Here is a 22,698-nt window from a genome sequence, read left to right on the forward strand (position 1 = left end):
CCCAGTGTAGAGACAATGTTGCCATGACACCACTACTCTACTGCCCAGCAGCTGTTTGGTAATTTGGCTTGGTTATTTAGGCCATTTGTCCACTAATCAGAAAGGCATAATATCACAAGTGAAAACCTAATATCGCAAACAAGAAGACGCGTAAACAAGACAGTGCTTACCACGACTCTTTTCATTAAATCAATTAGCTCGGTTTATAAACAACAGACAAATAAACAACAGACCTGAATCCATGTTATTCAATGGCCAGACATTTTTAGTTAAGCAATATTATTTCAATGACAAATAAAAAAACTTTCTTTGAAACTTCTTGATATTTTTTTAAATGCTTTTTGCAAGTAAAATCAGAAGCTATATTTTTGTCACGTTCACCAAAACCGAAATACAAAAGTAAAATTTGAAGAGACTTTATTGATGGCATTCTTAATTTTTATCAGCTTACAGTGAAAGGATCATGTTTTCAGCTTGTTTTCAGAATATGTGTATTAATTCATAACACGATTTCCACCTATTTTCAAGTTTGGATTACAATAAGCTTCTGGCCAAATAAACAAAATGCTTAATTTTTAGTAAGGATTGTCTTTAGAGGAGATTAACTGGCTGCTTTTAATGCAATGTTTTTTTCATAAAACTGCAGCGGACAAAGTGGTTTACAAAGACGGATTGTTTAAGGCCTGGGTGATTAAATGATACCGATATGTACGGACGATCATAACTTAATCTATAGCCGTTAGCAGATAGTTTCATTTAAAGGCATTAACTGCATGAAAACATGGAATTGTAAAGTTTGGTTGCTTGAAGAAGCCCAAGCACTTACCCCACCGTGGCTCATCAAAGCCTTTCATATCCTTCATACTCTTTTTCCCTCTATCATTTTCCTTGTTGACGTCCATGGAGGTCTTGGTGTCTTGTAGCCCCCATCTGTGTCCGTAGACCTCCCATGGTGGAGGCTGCAGCAGACCTTGGGCCAGTGGTTGCTCTTGCAAAACGGACGTCATGGTCTAAAAACACCCATGTCTCCCAGAACCCCGATCTAAGTAATGCACTCCTAGCAGTCTACCCAGAGGACTGTTGATGTTGCCGTGCACATGGAGACCGTTGTTGGGTGTTTTTCTGGGGACACCCAGTCCTTGTCAGCCGGTTGTCCACCTCCAGGTACACAGGGTTTACGAAACACTTTCCTATTGCACATATTAGTAAGTTATTTGTGGTGAAATGCTAGCAAATGACAGCGTGAAACCAAACAAATCACGGCGACATCAGGAAACAAAACACAGTTCGGTAAAGTTGGAAAGATATTGACAGATTTGGACTTCTGGCATCAATGACTCATTGGATTTACCTTGTCAAAACATAAACGATGCCTCTTTCCCATCGTTGTAAGGTAGACAACGTGCTACAAGCCCAGTTTTATCAAAAGTAGCCGTCTTTCAAGCTGCAGAAATAACACTGGTGTCTATGCGCCGCCGGCTGTGCGACAAGTGAACAGGGACCATCTGCAAATTGCAAAACAAGCAACAGCGAAGAGAGACACAAATATTCACAAACTTCACTGGGCTGGGGTGTAGCTCATATGAGGCTCCAAGCCAAACAGTTTGGGAACCACTGTTCTACAGGATAAAGCAACTACAGCAAACAAATGGACATTTAATACTGTTTCACTTATTAAATTCATTATTATTCATTCTTTATCATATGTTAAGTGAGTTTACCTAAAAGCCGATTTCTTCTTTTAATGTGTTTCAAGGTAAGGTAACTAGATTAATTAGCATGTTTTTCCATGATTGTGTAAAAGATATTTCTTGATAAACTAACATAAACCCTTATCTCTATCTGCTACTGTAGATATTTCATCAAAAATGAACAATAATTGTTGACACTGACTGAAATTAAATGTTTTATCATGATAAATTATTGAGCTACATTGCCCTGCCATGGCTTGTTTGCGTTTATTGTAATCTTCTTGGTAATTTCTAGGGATATTAGAGAGTTACTAGAGTGCTTAACACCTCCCAAACCGCCTCTATGACAGTCTGTAGATTGTCTTGACTGGAAAACACCTTAATTACTTGTGCTACTTAAGAAAATTGTTTCATGTACTTACCCTGAAAATTGCCAGTCTGAGGAAATTTTTATACCTGACATGATTCCATACAGCAGCAACAAAGTTGTTATTGATTCATTGAGCTTTGTCTCGCGCAAATTACTATACAAAGTGACTGTAATTGCGCCGTGCTGTTTGATGCAAATTAAGGTGTAAGGAATATGCATTTCCGCGAGGCTACTTTTATGCCTGAGATCTAAATCATGGCAGATGAAACAGTTAGCAGCCTGAAAGTGGAGCTGTGACAGAGAGCCTTGGCAATTTGTCAACCCTGGGTGAGCAGGAAATCTGCCAAAAAGCCTCATTGCTTTTTCTCTCACTCCAGTGATGATGAACTCCCATGAAGTATTAGAGCTCGCAGTGTGTGTTTATCACATTTGTCAGCATGTGTGTAAATGGGAACTTTAAAGGCGGTATTTTTTTCCTTTAGTGCCTCTTTGCACCAGCGTTGCACCCGGATCGTTCAGAAGTTCATCTGCTTTTTTTTTTTGTTTTCGTTTTTTTCCCCGTGTTTTTCCATTGGGATAGCAAAGACTTAGCGTTCAACCAAAATACCTCATTAGCAACTAAAAGATTAAGCCTCAAAGTGCTCGAAAAATCAGAGGCTACTTTACAGCGCTTGACTGCCAGATTACCAAACTCTGTAAGTGAACATCCCAACGCTAATGACTAATCTGGCATCAGCTTTGTTGTGCGTCCCTTTTATCTTGCAGGACAAAACTTGCAGTGCGGTTCATTGTCTTTACTCTCTCGTCTGCTGGATTTCCTGATAATACGCAACTTTACTCTAAAATCTCCTTTAAGCTCTTGATATCCTCATAATGATGGTGTGAATTCAAGTCCTGCGTCCCTGGAGGTGGGGGCTGGAGTGGATGCTTGCTCGAGTCATTCTGATGTTTAAACGTGAGGTTCTCCATCCTCCTCTCTCTCCTTTCTCGCCGCATGTGTTTGCATATTGCCGGCCAATGTTTGCCTAGGCTCTGGCGTGGGTGTGTTTATGGACAGCTTACTTTACAAGTAGCTCTGGTGTTTCTCCCAGCCGCTATGGCATCATTAACTATTTATGGAGATTCTCCCTTCCCCTCTCCATTATCTTTTCTTCCCCCTTTCATCCGTGTCCTCCCGCTCCTCAGCCAGTTTAACTGGTGACAAAGGAATACTGAGCATCTCTCTGGATGGCCTTTATCCCCACATGCTCTGCTGTCAGATGGAATCAACACAGTTTTTTTACTCTAAACTTGACTTTGTTGGGATTTTGGAGGGCTACATATCGGACTTTGTCAAAAAAAATATGGTGTTTAATCCTCTTAATGTGTTGTTTGTCAGCCAGATTAAGTGACGGTGGATAGTTTGCATTTGCACGGACAGATTACTTTGGAAAAAATCGCAGAAGTTCCTTGTGCTGCTGACGTGAGGCAGCCTTTCGAGGGCGTCATGCAAAGCCTGATAAGAATTCCTCTGCAAAATGAAACCCCATCAGTGTATTTAATCATTTCTTTGTTTGCTTGTTTAAGAGCTCCAGATCCAATCAGCAGGGTTACATGCACACATATTTCAACTGTCCTTTGGGTCATAATAGTTAATGTAGATCTCAGTCTGGTATGTTAGTGTCTAAGTAATGTGCAGAAAAGTCAGAGCGTGGGCAGCAGTGATGATTTCTTTTCTGTTTTTGCGTTTTCAGTATATGATATTGCACATAATTTCCTTTTTACTTTAATAAACAACATCTACTTTTGCATTGAGCGGTCTACAGTTTTGATTCTACAATACAGTACAAAGCTGCCAACAGGTAAGATGTAAAAAAGGATGAGAACACTGTGTGGATAAAGAAATCCTACCACAGCTAGTGAGGGTCTGGGGTTTTGAAAGCTATTTGCTTTCATTTCTATTTATCACAAGTATATTTGCAGCTGCCTGGAAACTAATTTTAACAGCCATTATGGGGTAAAACAAGCCAACAGAACACATATAAAAGTAATAGATGTGGGGGCTGAATACATCAGCAAGGCAAAAACAAGAAAGTATGTTGGAAATCAGCTTATACACATCTGACCAAGGAATCTTTTTCCTCTTGCTATTTGATTTTTGAGTGATGCAATTCTGTCACAATACCTACCATTTTCACATTTCATCTTAGAAAAAAGCTGGTTTACTGCTTTGACCAACACACAACTGACCTTAGGCCTTTTTTTTAAAGTCATCCTGGACATTAGCTGCTGATAAATTATAAGTTTCCATTCCTTTCAGTGCTGAAGGACATACGGAAAAGAATGATGCAAACATACAAAAAACTGAGAGGACTTTTTCTGAAACACATCTTCACTTTTTGTACCCTTTGATGAATTATTCACTATTCAAATGTTTCTCATTAGCTGGAATAAAACATTAAATTGATATACATCAGGCCTCTAGAAAGAATGTACTAAAACCAGAGTCTGGAAAGTAACTGTTAAAAAGAAAAAACCTGTGAATATTGTGTAAATCATGGCGAGCTATGAATAATACAATTTGTCAAAGACTGACTTTCAGTTTTCTTTTGGAAGCAGTTTGAGATTAGATGAGAACTTTATTCCTCAACCCTTTAAAACTCATCACATTTGTCTTTTTATGTTAACGCATGACAAGATTGAAACTCTTCTTTCCTTCTCTTTTCCTTTCAGTGAAATTATTGGATAGACAAGATATCAGATGAAGAAATTCGACTCCACGCCGGCTCTCTATAAGTTAAAACTTTAAGCATTTTGCTGCTTTTGATGCCTAGCCTATACCTTTTGCTCCGCAGCAAAATTAGCACACTTATTATGGGGTTATTTAATTGGACCTTTTATCTCCCTATCTCTATGTGTAATTGGCTATATTCTATCTAATCTAAACTATCTAATGTAATTATTTTGAGCGTAATTACAGGCTTTTAATCCCAGCAGCTGGAAAAAGGCATCGAAAGTCATGAATATTCACATCAACGCTCGTGCCGACACGTGTGTGCACGGCGACACCCAACCAACACACATGCATGCATGGACCTGCTCTGAGCCAACTGTAAAGTCACGGCGTGTTTGTCATGCTAAAGGCTCCCGGTGGAATCAGTAATTCGCCGCTCCCTGCCTCATTAGCCATGGAGAGAGTGTAACAGGTTGGTAAAGGGTTCTCCAGCTACTCCTTATTCAACATGCAAATGAAAACACTATTTCCTCCTGAACAAATTAACAGGCTTTTCAAAAGATAAATTGCCCCAGCTGTATTGTAATTTTGACTAAACAATCCAACATATTTCCACAGATCCCCTCGGGGCCAGCGTTGCTGATGAATGCAAATGAATTTCTAATATCTGCGAGTGTGAAGGTATGAGATTCTTCATGCTGCGCCAGCCCAAACAGTCGGCGTGTGTTGTTCTGCTATCCAGAGACGTAGCAGGTGAAAGAGGCAGGTTCAGTCGCAGGGCTGCGAATAAAGACGTGGATTTAGCTGGTGTTATTCAGATGTTATGCAGGCATGATGCAGCGCTTTACGTCAGCCGATTCTGATCCCGAGCACGGTTCAGGTTTGCAGGTCTCGTGTCTCCGGCTGTTTGTTTTTGGGCCATTGTTTGCCGAAATATCAGCTAGAGAAAAGGTTGGAATAGAGATATTGTCCTCAGTGTATTAGCCTTATCTTGACTGCTCTCCTCTGTGATTCAGTTCTTGGTAAAGGTCACCCAAGATAGGTATGTCTCTTTCCCATTTTCATTTCTGTACTTATCTGTGGTTTTTCTTGTATTTTATCTGCCGCTCTGCCTTGGTTTCTCTCCCTTCCCTGTGTTGTTTAACCTTTCTCTCTCAGTAGACATGCTCTCCTTTTCTGTCACACTCTCACTTTCCTTTAGTTTGACATGTCCCTCCTCTTTGTGCTGCAGAAAAACCTCCTTTGACTCGAGATGGAATTGACTTTTAATTCAGGATATCTAAATATAAAAAAACAAAGTCTCCTCAGCCTCATCTGCTCTTCTTTACCCGGCTCCCTTTTTTCGATTAGCTCTGCTGGCCTCCTCACTATTGTTTACTTTGACAGCACAGGCTTCCCTCATCTACTCATTAATAAGTAATTAGTGATTTGAGGCCTAAGGAGAATGTTCACTATGTAGATCCTACTCCCTACTGGGTCCTGCCACCACAAAGCAATCACTAGTTGCCCGCAGCAAGTAATTTGAATCCTTGTATTTCTACCGTAATGATTTTCCATCACTTTCCTTTTCTTGAATTTGTGTCTAAGCTGATGAATTTATTGGACCTTGGAAGCCCAGAATTTATTGCTCTGCCACTTCCCTGCTGCCTGTCTTTATCTTCTTCTTCTCCCCCCCCCATGCCCTGTCCATCTGCCGTCTGAAAGGCTGCATGTTCCCGGGGGATTTTTGTGATCCCGCTGCTTGGCAGAGAGTCAGACGAAGTGTGTCGCACCATTCAGAGTGACACACGCCTCCAAGACTCGTATCGACAGGGTCAGGGGTTGCTGCAGTGTTCCTCCCGGGTCGCTTTGAAGTTGTGAAAGTCTCTCTTTTTATAGGGCAACAGAGAGAATGAAGGAAGCTGGTGTGAGGTACTCCCAAGAAAGGGGCGCACTAGATCTGGTGTTAGGATCGCTGAATTAAGTGAAGTACGTATCTGTCCTTCTCAGATGGTTCACCTTGTATCAAGACACAATCCACAGTTTAATACAAGATATAATTTACCATCATTTAACAATTTCGTAGCCTTGATGCTTGAATTGCTTTTCAGTGGTGAATTATAGAAGGTCACAGACATGAATTACTTGCAGCAAAGCTACTCAGTCGAGTTTTTCTTTAAAAAAAAAAATGCTTTTGTCTTATCTGGTAAAATATTTCAGCTTTAGATATTGTGTAAAACTTGTATTTTTCAGTTTTCAACATCTCTCCATAGCATTCTTCATACAGCATGACTTAGACAAAAGGAACAAACACAAGAACAGAGCAGACATTACTAACTAAGAGGTTCTCAGATGCTAAAAGCACCATACAACTCTTTTCACTGGATCCCCGCTGTCCATAAATAAAATACTTCTGATTTCTCATAGATCTTAAACCTCTTTCATTTTAGTTGTAAGATCCTCCGTGTTCACAAAGTTTCGGCATTGCTTTTGGAGGCCAAAATGGACTTTCTGGTTCATTAGATAATTGCATATTTTGGCTGATGATTAGTACAGCATTTTAAAACCAGACAAAATTAGATGTTTGGGAGACTCTGGTTTAATACACTCTGCTATCAGAAACTATGAAAGATGAAAAGTAGGTGTCAATATATCAATATGTAATCAAGGGACTTTTGAAGTTCATGGGATATATCTTGCATTTTTTTTAAAGTAAAAAACAAAAACAAATGTTTTTATGTTATTATGGTCATGCCTTGACAAATTCCAGAATTATTATGGAAACAATAACTCATTAATAAAAAAAATGACTGAATATCACTAAAATGTCAACTAAATAACCGTCCTAATTTAATAACAGCCACCTTCTAATGAGCTAAACAATAATAAAATGAGCTTATTTAAAAAATATTTTTGAATGCTTTCTTTTTTATTAAGTGTAAATAATCATGACACATATTTCTTTTTTGGCAATATATCAAATTTTATATGGAAAATATGAAATTATATCTGTGTCTGAGAAATCACTTTCAACTAAGTTCCCCGTTACAAAAACACCTCTCAAGGAAGTGTGTTAAGTCCAGATCACATGACCTTAAGATAAGATAAGATCTACTTTATTCATCCTGGGAGAAATTATTTTGTCAGAGTACAATACAATAAACAAAGGTTAGTGGAATATACCCAACTATACAGAGGTTAGTAGTAAAACAGAAATATGAAAGAATACAAAGTACAAAATGCAAGTTTCTAAAAGTGTTTGTGTGAAGTGTCTTACACACGTGGACAAAATTGTTGGTACCCCTCAGTTAAAGAAGGAAAAACCCACAATTCTCACTGAAATCACTTGAAACTCACAAAAGTAACAATAAATAAAAATTTATTGAAAATTAAATAATCAAAATCAGCCATCACTTTTGAATTGTTGATTAACATAATTATTTAAAAAAACGAACTAACGAAATAGGGCTGGACAAAAATGATGGTACCCATAACTTAATATTTTGTTGCACAACCTTTTGAGGCAATCACTGCAATTAAACGATTTCTGTATTTGTCAATGAGCGTTCTGCAGCTGTCAACAGGTATTTTAGCCCACTCCTCATGAGCAAACAGCTCCAGTTGTCTCAGGTTTGATGGGTGTCTTCTCCAAATGGCATGTTTCAGCTCCTTCCACATATGTTCAATGGGATTCAGATCTGGGCTCATAGAAGGCCACTTTAGAATAGTCCAACGCTTTTCTCTCAGCCATTCTTGGGTGTTTTTGGCTGTGTGTTTTGGATCGTTGTCCTGTTGGAAGACCCATGACCTGCGACTGAGACCAAGCTTTCTGACACGAGGCAGCACATTTCTCTCCAGAATGCCTTGATAGTCTTCAGATTTCATCGTACCTTGCACACTTTCAAGACACCCTGTGCCAGATGCAGCAAAGCAGCCCCAAAACATTACTGAGCCTCCTCCATGTTTCACCGTAGGGACAGTGTTCTTTTCTTCGTATGCTTGGTTTTTGAGTCTATGAACATAGAGTTGATGTGCCTTACCAAAAAGCTCCAGTTTGGTCTCATCTGTCCAAAGGACATTCTCCCAGAAGCTTTGTGGCTTGTCAACATGCATTTTTGCAAATTCCAGTCTGGCTTTTTTATGAGTTTTTTCAGCAGTGGTGTCCTCCTTGGTCGTCTCCCATGAAGTCCACTTTGGCTCAAACAACGACGAATGGTGCGATCTGACACTGATGTACCTTGGCCTTGGAGTTCACCTTTAATTTCTTTGGAGGTTGCTCTGGGCTCTTTGGATACAATTCCAACGATCCGTCTCTTCAATTTGTCATCAATTTTCCTCTTGCGGCCACGTCCAGGGAGGTTGGCTACTGTCCCGTGGGTCTTGAACTTCTGAATAATATGAGCCACTGTTGTCACAGGAACTTCAAGCTGTTTAGAGATGGTCTTATAGCCTTTACCTTTAAGATGTTTGTCTATCATTTTTTTTCGGATGTCCTGGGACAATTCTCTCCTTGGCTTTCTGTTGTCCATGTTCAGTGTGGTACACACCTTTTCACCAAACAGCAGGGTGACTACTTGTCTCCCTTTAAATAGGCAGACTGACTGATTATGAGTTTGGAAACACCTGTGATGTCAATTAAATGACACACCTGAGTTAATCATGTCACTCTGGTCAAATAGTTTTCAATCTTTTATAGAGGTACCATCATTTTTGTCCAGGCCTGTTTCATTAGTTTGTTTTTTTTAAATAATTATGTTAATCAACAATTCAAAAGTAATGGCTGTTTTTGATTATTTAATTTTCAATAAATTTTTATTTATTGTTACTTTTGTGAGTTTCAAGTGATTTCAGTGAGAATTGTGGGTTTTTCCTTCTTTAACTGAGGGGTACCAACAATTTTGTCCACGTGTGTAAGTGTGTCAAGTGTCTGATGTCATTTCTTCCTGAAGAAAAGATTGGCAAGACTCCAAGGTTTTCTGAGTTATTTAATAGAAAGTAGTCAACAGGTTTACTACAATATCTTTAGAAATAAGTTTAAATTTCAATTCAACTCAATTGTATATGTAATATTTAGAAGAATCTTTTTATGAAAATGTCATGTGGTGTTTGATTATAGGCGGCCATGTTGGTTTTAGGCCTGAAAACAGCAACAATGTCAACTATGATACCTGTCCATATGTTATAAAAAGTCCCGCAGTTACATACTGACCCAAATGATGCCAGTTTGTGCTGTCAGATTCAAAGTTACAAATCCCTGCTTTGTCACACACACGTGTTCACAAGTGAATACGTGAGGTCAATTTCATCGTCTGCCCGAGTCCACAACAGCGCTGCAAAAGCGCTAAGAAACAAATGGCGCCCAAAGCAAATGTTTGTTTTGAGGAGAGGCTTTTCAAGGAGATTCTCAATCATCCATACCTTTAGAATTCATCAGTAAGAAAGTTGTAGAAGCTGCCAGACTTTGGAGGTACTTTGATTTATATCTGCACTCCCAAAAAGTTACAGGTATATCTAAAATCTCCAGAAATCCCGTACTATGTCCACCCACCGTGCTCAGAACACCTCAGGAATGATCACACTGACACAGTGCTACAGCCCCATCTGTAACCAGCTGCTACATTCTGAAAAATGTGTGAAGTCTCATTCATCCTATTTAAAAACATCTGCAAGACACCCAAGTGTTTTTCCGTGTTCAATATGCACGACAATGTATTATACCAGGGATAGAACCTTATCTGCCTCCTCTGTTTGTGAACTGGTGAACAAACAGAACCACAAGTTGGCCTTCAAACTGCTACAGAGTTCACGGATACATTCATTAAATGGACTTTCGAAATGTATTCAATCATTCATAAGTGAAAATGTTTAAATAAATAAAGACACTGCTAATGTGATTGACACTGTAATATAAGGACCTTTACACATAATGGCTTTAAATCTGTATTCAGACCACAACTATTATCACCGCTGTACAAATTGTAAACTCCTCTGGGACAAACTTATGGCTCTAAGGTAAACTCGACTCGGCCATTCCAGCCATTATGTTCTGAATGAATTGTGCAGCTTATAATAGGACACCAGCCTTGACGTCGAAAACCTCAACCCAGGAAATGTGGATCGAGAATGTTCCTGCAGTTTTGTTCAATGGAATGAACTCAATGTACTACATTGAAGAATAAAACAGCAATCACCTTTGATCGCAAATCTATCGGAGCGCCAGCGTAATGCGCCCTGCCGTGAACCTGCCCTGATTGTTGCTGCCATTCCTCTACTTATCACGCTGTTGTTAATATCTTCAGGGCAGCCCTTTTCCTCCAACTTCTACAACTCCCAGTTTCTGCAATCTGAGCTGAGGATGCAGGTGCTGGGGGGGTTGACAAACAGGGTGGGATTAGGTAGCGAGGCAGAATAAGCTCTGCCGGTGCCTCTCTCTCTCTCAGACGATCGTAAGCTTGGCCTTCTAATCGCTTGTTTATCCTTGATGTTTCTCATAAGGACTTCCTTTGATTAGTTTGATCCCACAGACTTGACAGCCGTAACACAAACTCAAAATCATGCATATTTTAATGCGGACTTGAGGGGGGAAAGAAACAAAGAGAGATAAAGCAAGAGAGAGAGATGATGAAATGTTCTGGATGTCATGTCTGCAGTCCATTTTAGAAACTGATAGTCAGGCACAAAAATGAGACAAAATGCACTAACTCATCCCTGCTATGGAAGAAATAGCTTCATCCACAGAGCAGTGAGAGAAATGCACAAAGACAGAAGCAGTCAAACAAACAAAGTGTGAGAGCCAGAGATGAAATCCAAGGAGAGCAACCGGAAGGATTTTGCCCTTGTTTAATTCAAAGTCAAACATATTTGTTGCTTTTCTCTGTGGTAACAAATAAGCTTGAGTAATGACTTGCCTCATGTGTGTTGCGCCACATCTTTTGGCTTCATTCATAAAATCTCAAATTCGAACCATTAAAACTTCATTACTGTGAAAACCAGGAAACAGAGCTTTAATTTAAAATGCAGTCCAAGGTGACACGAGATGTTTAAACGGTAGCTGAAAAAAAAAATCAAATGAGAGTGTTCTGTAAATTAGAAATCATCTGTTTGAGCTGTGAGAAAACTGTCTTTGTAACTCCACTACCTCACGGTTTTTTCTCTTCCATTTCTTGCTCCTTTGCACATTTTCTGCTTTTGCTTTCACCCTCTTGCTCTGTCAAAATGGCTGGGTGCTTTCTTTTAAAGGCCAGTGACATAAAATGCAATTACCGTAGTCGTGTAAGCTTACTGTGTATCAACACCAGAGATGCTCAGCTTGGGGCCACTTTAGCAAAATGACAGGAGGCCAGGGGCCACTTAATAAACAAACAACAACGTTTAGAAGATAAAACGACTAAACGTTCAAAGTCCCTTAACTCTTTGGGTTTTTAAATGACTTATTTCGAGTTAACAAAGGAACAGCCAGGGGACATTACTGAACATTTAGCATGTAAACTAACAAACAAAAGCTTCCCAGTGTGAATTAATTTATAGTGAATTAGAAGACAGTCCGAGGGCCAGCTGGGACCTTATTCTGGACCTGATTTAAGGCAGCCGAGTATCACGAGTCTAAACAGAAGCTGTTGCATGAGCAGTATGCATTCAGGTACAGTATTAAGCTGTAGATCACAAGTGTTTTTTTTTCAAAGCCCCATACACTGTAGTGACATGCAAATTGCAGGAAAATAGACTTGAATGGTGGAAAAAAAAAAAAAACGCACATTCTAGCTCCTGTTTACAGCTATACAGCCAAGTAAAATGCAACTTGTTCCACCACCTGCGTAGACTGTTAGATTTATTAAAATCCCAGCATCTGTTTCATCAGATACACATGAGATGGACTGAAAAACGCAGCTGAATCTGTGCAGACATGGCTTTCTAGACGCACTACCAGAGCGAAACCGAGAATCTACAGCCACGGCAGCTGAAGTACAGACTTTAATTAAAGTTCAAAGGTCAGCTTATTTCATGGTCAGATAACTGTTTTGGAGGCAATATAGCTGTTGTAAAAGCCAGGACAGTTTACAGAGAGGGCAGAGCGAGTGGCTGAGACTTCATTAAGCTACTGCCACCTCGAATACAAAATGTTAGAAACAACAAACAAAGTCGACATGACTAATTTGTCACCAGGTGAACAAATCGGCATGAAGGTGAGGGTGTTTCTCTGCATTTATTATATTTCACAATCTTGTTGACGTTGTGGAGGAAACTGCTTTGCAAAGGTGTGTGATTGGAAAAAGCAGTGAAGTCTTCGTTGGACACAGGAAAAAAAACGCAGCTTGTTTACAAAGGGGAAGGGTTCTCAACATTTAAACCAGGATTTATTTGAGACCAGGGGATTTAGCAGTCAGGGGAATTTAGCCATTTGCACAGATTTCTAGATTCTACTAGAAATTTCTTTTTTGGAAAAAGAAATTTCACTTTAGAATGCCCCAGTGCATTCTAAAGTGAATGCACTGGGGCTGCATGGATCATCCTAATTATACATCAGTGTACAAAACAACATGAGGGTCAACATAGAATTGAGGGATTTTTGAAGTCCAGGGGATATATCTTTCATATATTTTTCTTAAAGAAAAAAAATAAATTATGTTTTTATGTTCATTATCATCATATTTTTCCAAGTTCCATAATTATTTATTATGGAAACAATCACTTATTAATAAAAAATGACTTGATATCACTAAAATGTCAACTAAATAACAGTCCAAATTTTTTAATATAAAGTAGAGTGTGAGTCAAGTGTCAACAGGTTTACTATAATATCTTTTGAAATAACTTTCAATTTAACTCAATTATATATATGATATTTAAGATAAGATCAGATAATCCTTTATTACTCCCTGTGTCCAAGGAAATTTCCCATGTTACAGCAGCATACATCTTACAGTACAGCAACAATAGCAACAATAAACAACAATATAATGATAATCATAATCATAATAACAACAATCACAATATGTCCAGGAGTGTAGGATGGGAAAGGTGGCTTATGGAATGATGTGAAGTACGAGAATCTTTCCGTAAAAATGCCGTGTGGTGTTTGGTTACAGGCGGCCATGCTGATTTTAGATCTGAAAACAGCAAAAATGTCAACTATGATACCTGTCAACTATGTTATAAAAAGTCCCACAATTATATATTGATCCGTGAAAGTCGCCAGTGAGTCTTAAAAAAAAAGAAGAACTTAATCTCAAATATTACACAAGTTATTAACAGAAGACAAAGTCAGGGCAGAACCACTAACAGAACACACTTATCTGACTTTATTTGATGTACATAACATTAATGCGGCTTTAGAATGTATGGATGAACCAAAAAGAGATGTGAGGAATTCCCACCAAATGCTAAGCAAGTTCTGAGACTGACACCAGAACTCACCCTGGATAAAAGCCCTGTTCGATCTGCAGTCCTGGTACATTTAGCTTTAAAGAAAATGACAGTTGTCTCCGTGTCGCACACAAACTTTGACAGTGCTCAGAGTGCCACAGCATGCGAATCCTTTACACATCCCTGCCTCCCGCTGCAACGTCCTCATTAGCCAGCATTAAAAGTCAAATCTCCTTTTCCATGCAACAGAAGCAACATTTTGACCAACACTAACAGATGTACGCACAGAAAAAACAACAACTCTCACTGATCTCAAAATGATTACAGCAATGATCTCCCACACATTTTTTTTTATTGAATCTGCTTTTTCCCCATTATCTGACACGTGTAGTCCGAAGACGAAAACTGTATTTTTAGAAGCCAGTCAGATTCTGAGGCTGTTGATGCCATTTGTACTGTGTTGACCAACAGCAACGCCTTCGGCCAAGGAGGCTCGAGGCATCTTGACGTCTGAAGGAAAAGCTGCAGAGTTTCTGGTTTTGTACAATTATAAAAAGCACTTTTCTAGTGTTGGGTAGCGTAGTTACATTACAGGATGTTAAAATTCACCCCCTGCTACTCCCAAAATATTGTTCTTTTATGTGTTTTGCTTTCATTCCTGGAACAGGTCGCCTTCCCCTTCACAGAAACAGGCAGTCATAGAGGGTTCGTGGAAGTGACAAAGACCTAGAGAGAGCAGCAGAAAAGGAAAAAAAGAGAGAAAAAAAACAAACTGACAAGCTGAGAGAGTTTGGGTTTCTGGAGAGAATCATTAGACTGATATAAAATTCAGCATGCAGCTTGGAGCGGCGCCATTGGCTGGGCTTTAAGCCGTGTAGTGTTGGTCATTCTGGCTCTAGCTGGTTGGGAGGTCAGCCATTGATCTGAAGATATAAGCTGGTACTTTGGATCCAAGCCTTCATCATCCTGCAGGGCTACCACCACTGTTGGTGGATAAGCCTTGATCTGCTCAGAGGGTTTGCATCTGTGGGTGTGTGTCGGCGTTCTGTTTGTGTGCGCATACAAATGCATGTGATCTGTACGATTCTCTCTTTTTTTTGTCAGCCGCAACCGTGCTGGGTAGAGCGAGAAACAGAAAAGAGGGAGAGAGAAGAAAAAAAAAAGAATGACAGCTTAAGAAAATAAAGTAGGCATCATTCAGTGGTGAGATCTGAAAACATGAATTAGTAGCTTGGAAAAAGTTACATTAAATAACATCTAGCAACATAACGCATGAGATACATTTCTGAAAATATCTGGAAATTAATTGACGTAGTGAACTTTGATTTACTGCACTTGATGTTTTCAACTTCAGACAGTTAATAGTCAGAAATCTGGGACGTTTTAACTTGAGTTTCTGTGCAGTAATCTGAAGAACTTGAGTGATGATGACTTGTAGTGTCTTTGAAAAGCAGCATTCAGTTTTTCTCTTTCCATCCCCGAGCATTCAACTTAATGAATCGGCAGTGTGGCAGCCGTTTTAAATGTGTTTCAGCGACTTTATAAAATGAGTGGCCTTGTCTTCATTTTGTTCAATTCACATTAGACTTAAAAGCTGTCAAATGAAACAGATTTCATCCTTCCTATTTCCATTACTGTTACAGAGTAGATGTTCAAGCATTTGCTGAAATAGTCATTAAGAATACAAGGATTGTGACACAACTTTCCTCTGTATGAAAACATGAAGGATCTTGGGTATCGTAATGGTACGAGGCAGAGTAAACAAACACATACAATTATGGTCCACGTATTTCTCCACGATACACTGCATGGAGGATTGGGACTTTAAAAAAAAAAAACACAGCTTGGTGCCTTTTCTGCACTCAAAAGAAGAGATTTTTTGCTGGTATATTGCTACAAACAGCAAAAGTTATTGGTACATTATCTCCACCAGCTGGCAATGCGCTGAAACCACTGAAATATGTGTGTCCTCTCAACTGCATCTGTATGATTTCCCATATGCAGTCTGCAAACAGAAAAGAAGCTGGTGACAAAAACACTGCACCATAACGCAGCTAAAGACTCCAGAATGCACCAGTTGCTGCTATAAAGCTTTGCTGACAGTTTTCTGGATTGTGTACCTAATTCTGATCAACATAAAATCTGTGATGGGACAATAAACCTGTGCACTAGTTTTGCTTTTGACCAACTACTGCAAACACAGTTTTATTAGCCAGGACTCAGAAAAAGAATTTTTCTTTCCTCTTGCAAACTCTATAGTTTACTTTCAGGGTATGATTTCAACTCGAGGCTCATTTACAGTGCAGGGAAGATGATGCAATGATCCCTTGTGCTACAAGATAAAAAATCTGGGGTAAGTTAAAGTTGGAAACTAATTTAACAACTTTAAGATTTGTTAGAATCCTTCCGGTGAGAGCACCTCATTTCCCCGAAATGAACTGATGTCATTATGCTGTGCTGTGAATTTTCTCATCTTTGGATCAGGAACTTTGCTTTCAGTAGGTGGATTAAACCTTAAAACCAGCAGCTTATAGACTATATTATTTCTTCCTATGCAAACAAACAAATATATACACTACTGTTCAAAAGTTTGGGGTCACCCAGACGACTTCGTGTTTTCCATGAAAACCCACATTTTCATTCTTGTGCTAACATAACTGCACAAGGGTTTTCAAATCATCAATGAGCCTTTCAGCACCATTAGCTAACACAGTGTTTAGAACACAGGAGTGATGGTTGCTGGAAATGTTCCTCTGTACCCCTGTGTAGATATTCCATTAAACATTTCCTACTAGAAGAGTCATTTACCACATTAACAGTGTCTACACTTGATTTGTCATTCATTTAATGTTATCTTCATTGACAAAAAATGAATTCTCCCACATTTTTCCTCAGTTTGGCCATATTTAGACATGGCAGTATAAACTTTGCACCTCAATGGAAACAACACAACCATGGCTGCAAGGACAGATTACTCAAAAATGTCTTTTTGTAGTGTAACAAAGTTACAGCGGTATAAACAACCAAGAAATAATAATTCTTCGATTATGCATTTTACAAAACAAAACCAAAAAACAGAATCCACATGTAGAATGTCTCTCCACATGGCCACAAATGTTACCAGTACTGGAAAAAAAAGTGACTCTCCATAGTATAGCTATTTTACTTGTTCCTTGATTCATTTGTTTCCATATTTACTGTATCTCCGATCTGCTCTGGGTAAACACAGCCTGCAGCTCAGCTGAAAAGTCACTTGGCTGTTGGTTCACTCATAGTTTCTGATTGCAGATTTTCTTGCTCTGAAGCCTTAATTTATTTATTTTTTTAATTTTGCTGTCATTGTTTTCTTTGGGACATTGCCCCAGACCATACAAAAGTGTCATGGGACAATAATTCACAAAATAAACATCATATTGTCTTGAAGGAGACATATAGCTAAAGACAGACACCATAAACTCATTAGAAAATGTTTTCTGGGGTAGCTAAAGTAGGTCATTTTCTCACCGATTTCTAAACAGTCACACCTTTTTTTGCTACCAGGGGAGTCGCCCCCTGCTGGTCAGTAGGAATAATACAAGTTTGTATCATTTCTGAATTGGCTTTAAATTTCAGACCAGAAGTGCTGGTCTGAATTATTTATGAGCAATGAACACACCGAGACCCAAAGAGGAAGAATCTGCTCAGATGGGGTGCCTGAAGTTCTTCCATCTTCCATCAGCTGCTTCCATCTTTTTTTATAAAGTCATTGGTATCATCATTGCAGCTATGAATCGTTTCTTATTTACCATCATATTAGCATTATCAGTTTGAGCAAGATCGTAGTTATTACACCGCATGCTTAAAAGACATAAGTACAGGGTGACAGATATACCGCGATGTTCACGATAAAGCAATTTCAAAAAGAAATTTCTGCTTTTACGTAGATGATTTTACAATTTTCTGAGAAGAAAATATTATTTGAGTGTGTCCAAATGACAACTCTTTTATGTCTTCTCATTTTCAAGTGTAATCTAGCAGAAAATGATACCTTCACTGTGGAGCGAAGCACCCTTTGCGTTATGCACAGCAGTCTTTCAGCCTCTACCGTCATCTGTGTCGGGCACTTGAGGATCAAATGCTGCTGCACAGACCCTGCAGCAAACATCCACAATGCAGATTCACGTTTTCTATGCGCTTTTCTGTCGTTTCACCAGTTATGTAGAGGACTGCAAAGTCCTGGACGACCATTTCACTTGGTTCACTCTCCGGTCGGCCGTATTGAGGCCCTCAGTAATGGTGACTGGAGGAAACCTGGCAGTGTCACTTCACTTTTCTCAGTACAGATGTGCTGTGTTATGGCCCAGAGGACTCACTTCGATTTTCTTTGTCTCGCTTTAGGGACATCCAAACTGACACAAACACACCAAACTGTACTCTGACAAAAACACATTTAAAAAAAAACTTCTCTCTCTCCTGTTTTATGCTGCCTTAGTGGCTGCTTAGTATATTTATGTGAATCGTGACAAGTCCTGTCCCCATACAAGGTCACACTTCGGTGTTGGTGATGTCATTATGCTTTCTGTAGCTCATCCTGACAGTTCTGTGAAAACCGCAGTCACTGGAAACGCAATAACAATCTTTGTGGGGTCACAAACCGGTCAAGCTGGACTGAGACTTCACCAATCTGGGTTAGCTTGTCCTGGCAGTTATGGGTTAAAATCGTGCACAGTGTGATGTCTGTCTGATTCATTTGCTGCCCAGCATTAACATTAAGATTATGTCCAACATGTTTCCTTTTTTAATAGTATTTGAAACAGTCGACAGCCCATCGGGGGGTACTAATATGCTTTTACAAAAACAGTAATAGCACTTCTGGTGATAGCGGAGTATTATTTAATTATTCATCAGGTTTCAGTGCATCGCCACAGCTCACCTGAAGTTAACTTTAGTCTTACAAAGTTCACTCCTGTTTAGCTTAGAGCTCTTGTTGCTCTCGTCACCTCATCCGCTGTCTCATCCAATTTTAACAGCTTTCCTTTAACAGTGTCATTTCCCATCATAACGCGCTGCATAAATTAGGAAGATAAATTGGTTTTGACAGATTTGGGGTGAAACACAGCTGTTTTTTTTTTCAGGTGTCTTTGCAGGTTTCAATTATTCTAATATCTGATCCCAACTTTAATGAGTGTTTGAGAAAACATCGCGAATGTGTGACTGTATGTGAGGACACACTTGTCACGATGCATTACAAAACTGAAAAAAAAACAACTAAGGTTCATGGAGTACATATTTATTTAGATTGTGTTCCTTGATCTGTCCACGTGAGTCACTTCTTCCCTGACACATTAATTGTGTGAAAATTACAGCCCTGTCTCAGCCGACCTCCTGCTGTTTATTGTCAAGGCCTGAAAGAGATGTAGAGTGATGAGCAACAGGAAGCAAAGAAAAAAGAAAAAGGAACTAAACGCAGTACACCTGACAAAATAACCAGCCAAGGCTTTATTATCCTGCTTGTGTTTTTGTTTTTTCTTTTCTTTTGAGACTCGTGAAAGACTTTTTCAAGCACGGCACATCTTTTGCAAAACATGTACACGTTTGAGATTTTGGCTGCAGCGTGCCGACTGCTCACTCAGCACTTAGCTAAGTGCTACTGAGTGCTACTTAACAGACTCAAGAGCAATTTTCTGTGTGAGTAACAGAAAACATTTCACGCAGAATCTGATTACACATTAAGCGTGGCTTTGTGGCACAAAAATACCAGAAGTATTGCTTCGAGTCATTTTTACAGCCGGACCTGAGGTAATCTGTGCCATGGGACTCTGGGATTAAGGCTAAAAAAAGATATGATGATGCCCTTTGGTTCTGGACCAGTTTGTGTTTAAACTGGCTTTTTATAAATGAAGCTATTAACGTGAGGACATATGGAATGACAGACAGCTCAATAACGAATTTTGGTGACCATCATCTTGCATTATCAGCTCAACATGGACCCACATGGCAAAAAGGGTTGCAGGTCGCAACTATTCAGGTTATTATTATTAGAAACTGTTATATTTGATGCAGTCTTCTGTAGTTTTTGCATACGTCAAGGTGGTTCAGGCCTGAATGACCAGTTGTCCTTGTGCACTCTTTCATCGCTCGTCCCTTGGCACACAGTGTTTGACTGTGGTCTGGAGAAACAGACCCGGCATTGTCACTCCAACAAGAGTCAATGCACACACACTGTGTTGTGGCCCAAGGGAGTCGCACACGCGCACGCACACAAACAGAGAGAGCTGCAGCCCAAGGGAGCCGTCTATGAAGGGATCAGTGTAAACATCCAGTGGCAGTTGAGGTGTTGGTGGCCCTCTGAAGTGGAAGCAGTGCTCAGGGCATGGTGCTGGCTGATAAGCACTACTAACATGCAAGAGAGAAGAGAGTTGGTCATCCCTGTTAAAGCACCGCCAGCCACCCATTCCCCCGGTGCCGTATTACTGCTGCTGCACACTAAGGAGAGACTCAGACTCCTGAAGGGGAAGTGACAAGCAGAGGAAGGGCATGACACGTCCTGAAGCCGGGGCACGAGTTTGCGTAAGCTTGTTTTTTTTTTTTTGTTTTTTTTAGGTGAGTACACATGAGACCGTCCTATCATCATCTCATTAGCTGAGCTGTGTACGAAAGGCTGCTGGGTCAATTCTAACCACCAGAAACATAAAAGCAACAGTCAGTTAGCCAAATACGAATAGCCGCCTGTGTTTACAATTCTTAAAAAGAGACGTTTTTTTAGGCTGTAGGGCGGAAGGAGCGATTTATTCTACTGTGAAAGAAGCTGTGGGCGAATGGTGAGGCAAACCGAATGACAAAGAGATCCTGTTTTCTGCAAAATGACCAACTTTGTTTCTTAACCATGACGGCAGCTTTTCCCTTTATAAAATTTTTGAGGGATTTTTTCCACTTCTGCTAGTTGGCAGTAATACAAGGTGTGACCAAAAAGTAAAAAAAAAAAAAACACTTGGGCGTAGGAATGAGCCTATTCCTATCAGAGTAGCCTCATACTCTGCTCCCAGTGCTTCTGCAACACTGGAAGTCCTGTTCTGTAAGTGAAGAGTTCATTTGCAAAAACAGATAACTCCGTTTTGATCAATTTTCAGAAAACGTTTTTTTTTATTGTTTACTTGAGATAATATCAATCAAACTGAAGTTGAGTGGATTTGACTCAGTAGAAAAATACATGACAAAATAGAGAAAAAACAAATTATAAGTGTTATTATTTTTTTGAGTTTTCTGAAAACGGAGTTACCTTGTCTTTGCAAATGAACTCTTCAAGTCCATCACACACATTGAGGGACACCGACTTTCCTTCATTCAGTCAAAACAGGCTTGAATTTCATTTTGTGGAAGAACAATCTCAGTGAACCAAACCTGGTACATAAGGCAGCTGTGGAGCAAATCAATGTGCTGTAGGCAGGAACACACTGAGCCACAGTTTAGTTTGTTTGCATAGAATGTTCTCTCAGGTGCCTTAGAACAGTACAGTAAAGATTTTACTGTACATAACCCTGTGGATGTTAACGAGGACTATCTAGTTGCACTCTTCACTTGATACGTCTCCTCTGGTTTTAGAAACAACACTGAAAACTGCTATTTGGTGTCTGGTTTGCAGCTGCAAACTCAACTCTCATCCATAGTAATGATTCTTGACATGAAGTTTGGCTCATCTGACACAGAATTTGATGTTTGCACTCCATATCTATGGTGAAATCAGAAGTGTGGTCACCAAAATGACATGGATCCAGATGCTGCTCACACCTGCTGCTGACAAGTGAGGTGATGAACTTCATGTTTGCACAACAAGGATAGTGTCAGAACTTTTCGATTGCACCTCACAGGGAGATAATGAAGGACAGAAAATACAACAAAGCCCTGCAGCATCGGAAGATTTGCATCAGAAACCGCGGTTGACACATAAGCCAAAGGGGTGTTTCAATCTTTCCTGAACATTAACTAACTGGTTCTTTTTTTCGAAAATCTACTCCGTCCCTAATTCTAGAGGTGGAAGATTGAAACAACAGTCTTGTGCAATTTGAATGGGACAAACAATCTTCTCCTGCTTATAGGGGCATCACTCAGGGGTAATTTCTGATGGAAATTACAAACAACTTCTATCTCCCTGTCAAGAAATGGTAGATTTTGTTTTTGGAACATCAAAATTCTGTCACAGTATGGGTAGCTGTGGCTTAGAGCATAAAGCAGGCGGTTGAAAGTGTCCTTGAGCTTGATGGTGAACTCCAGATGTCTCACCGTGACCAGACTAGTGTCACCCCAGCCATCAGCTTCACTGTAGGAAGGGGCAAGTAAAGGGTAAAAAGTTTTATAGCTGTATAGGTCTGTAAATGTAAGTGTAGTCTATTTATTGAATTATTTCCAGTTTATGTTCTCTCGTATTCATTGGTAAAGGTGAAAACCCACTGGTGTGCAAGCTCTTGTCAAGGCGCTGTAGACACCTGACACATGATCTGAAAAAAAATTGATGTGTGGAAAGTTGAAAATGTTTAACTTCATGCAAATGACTTGGCATGAAAGTGGCTCAGTGATTTCACAAAAAAAAAAAAAAAAAAACTGTC

At 39.6% G+C, this 22,698-nt stretch overlaps 1 protein-coding gene across 2 annotated transcripts in view; it reads left to right on the plus strand.

The window, feature by feature from the left end:
* si:dkey-112m2.1 (transmembrane protein 132C) overlaps positions 1–22,698 on the plus strand; it is a 178,776-nt gene that overhangs the window by 65,131 nt on the left and 90,947 nt on the right. The window lies entirely within an intron of this gene.

The sequence above is a fragment of the Acanthochromis polyacanthus genome, chromosome 18 (assembly GCF_021347895.1).
Source record: "Acanthochromis polyacanthus isolate Apoly-LR-REF ecotype Palm Island chromosome 18, KAUST_Apoly_ChrSc, whole genome shotgun sequence".
Lineage (NCBI taxonomy): Eukaryota > Metazoa > Chordata > Actinopteri > Pomacentridae > Acanthochromis > Acanthochromis polyacanthus.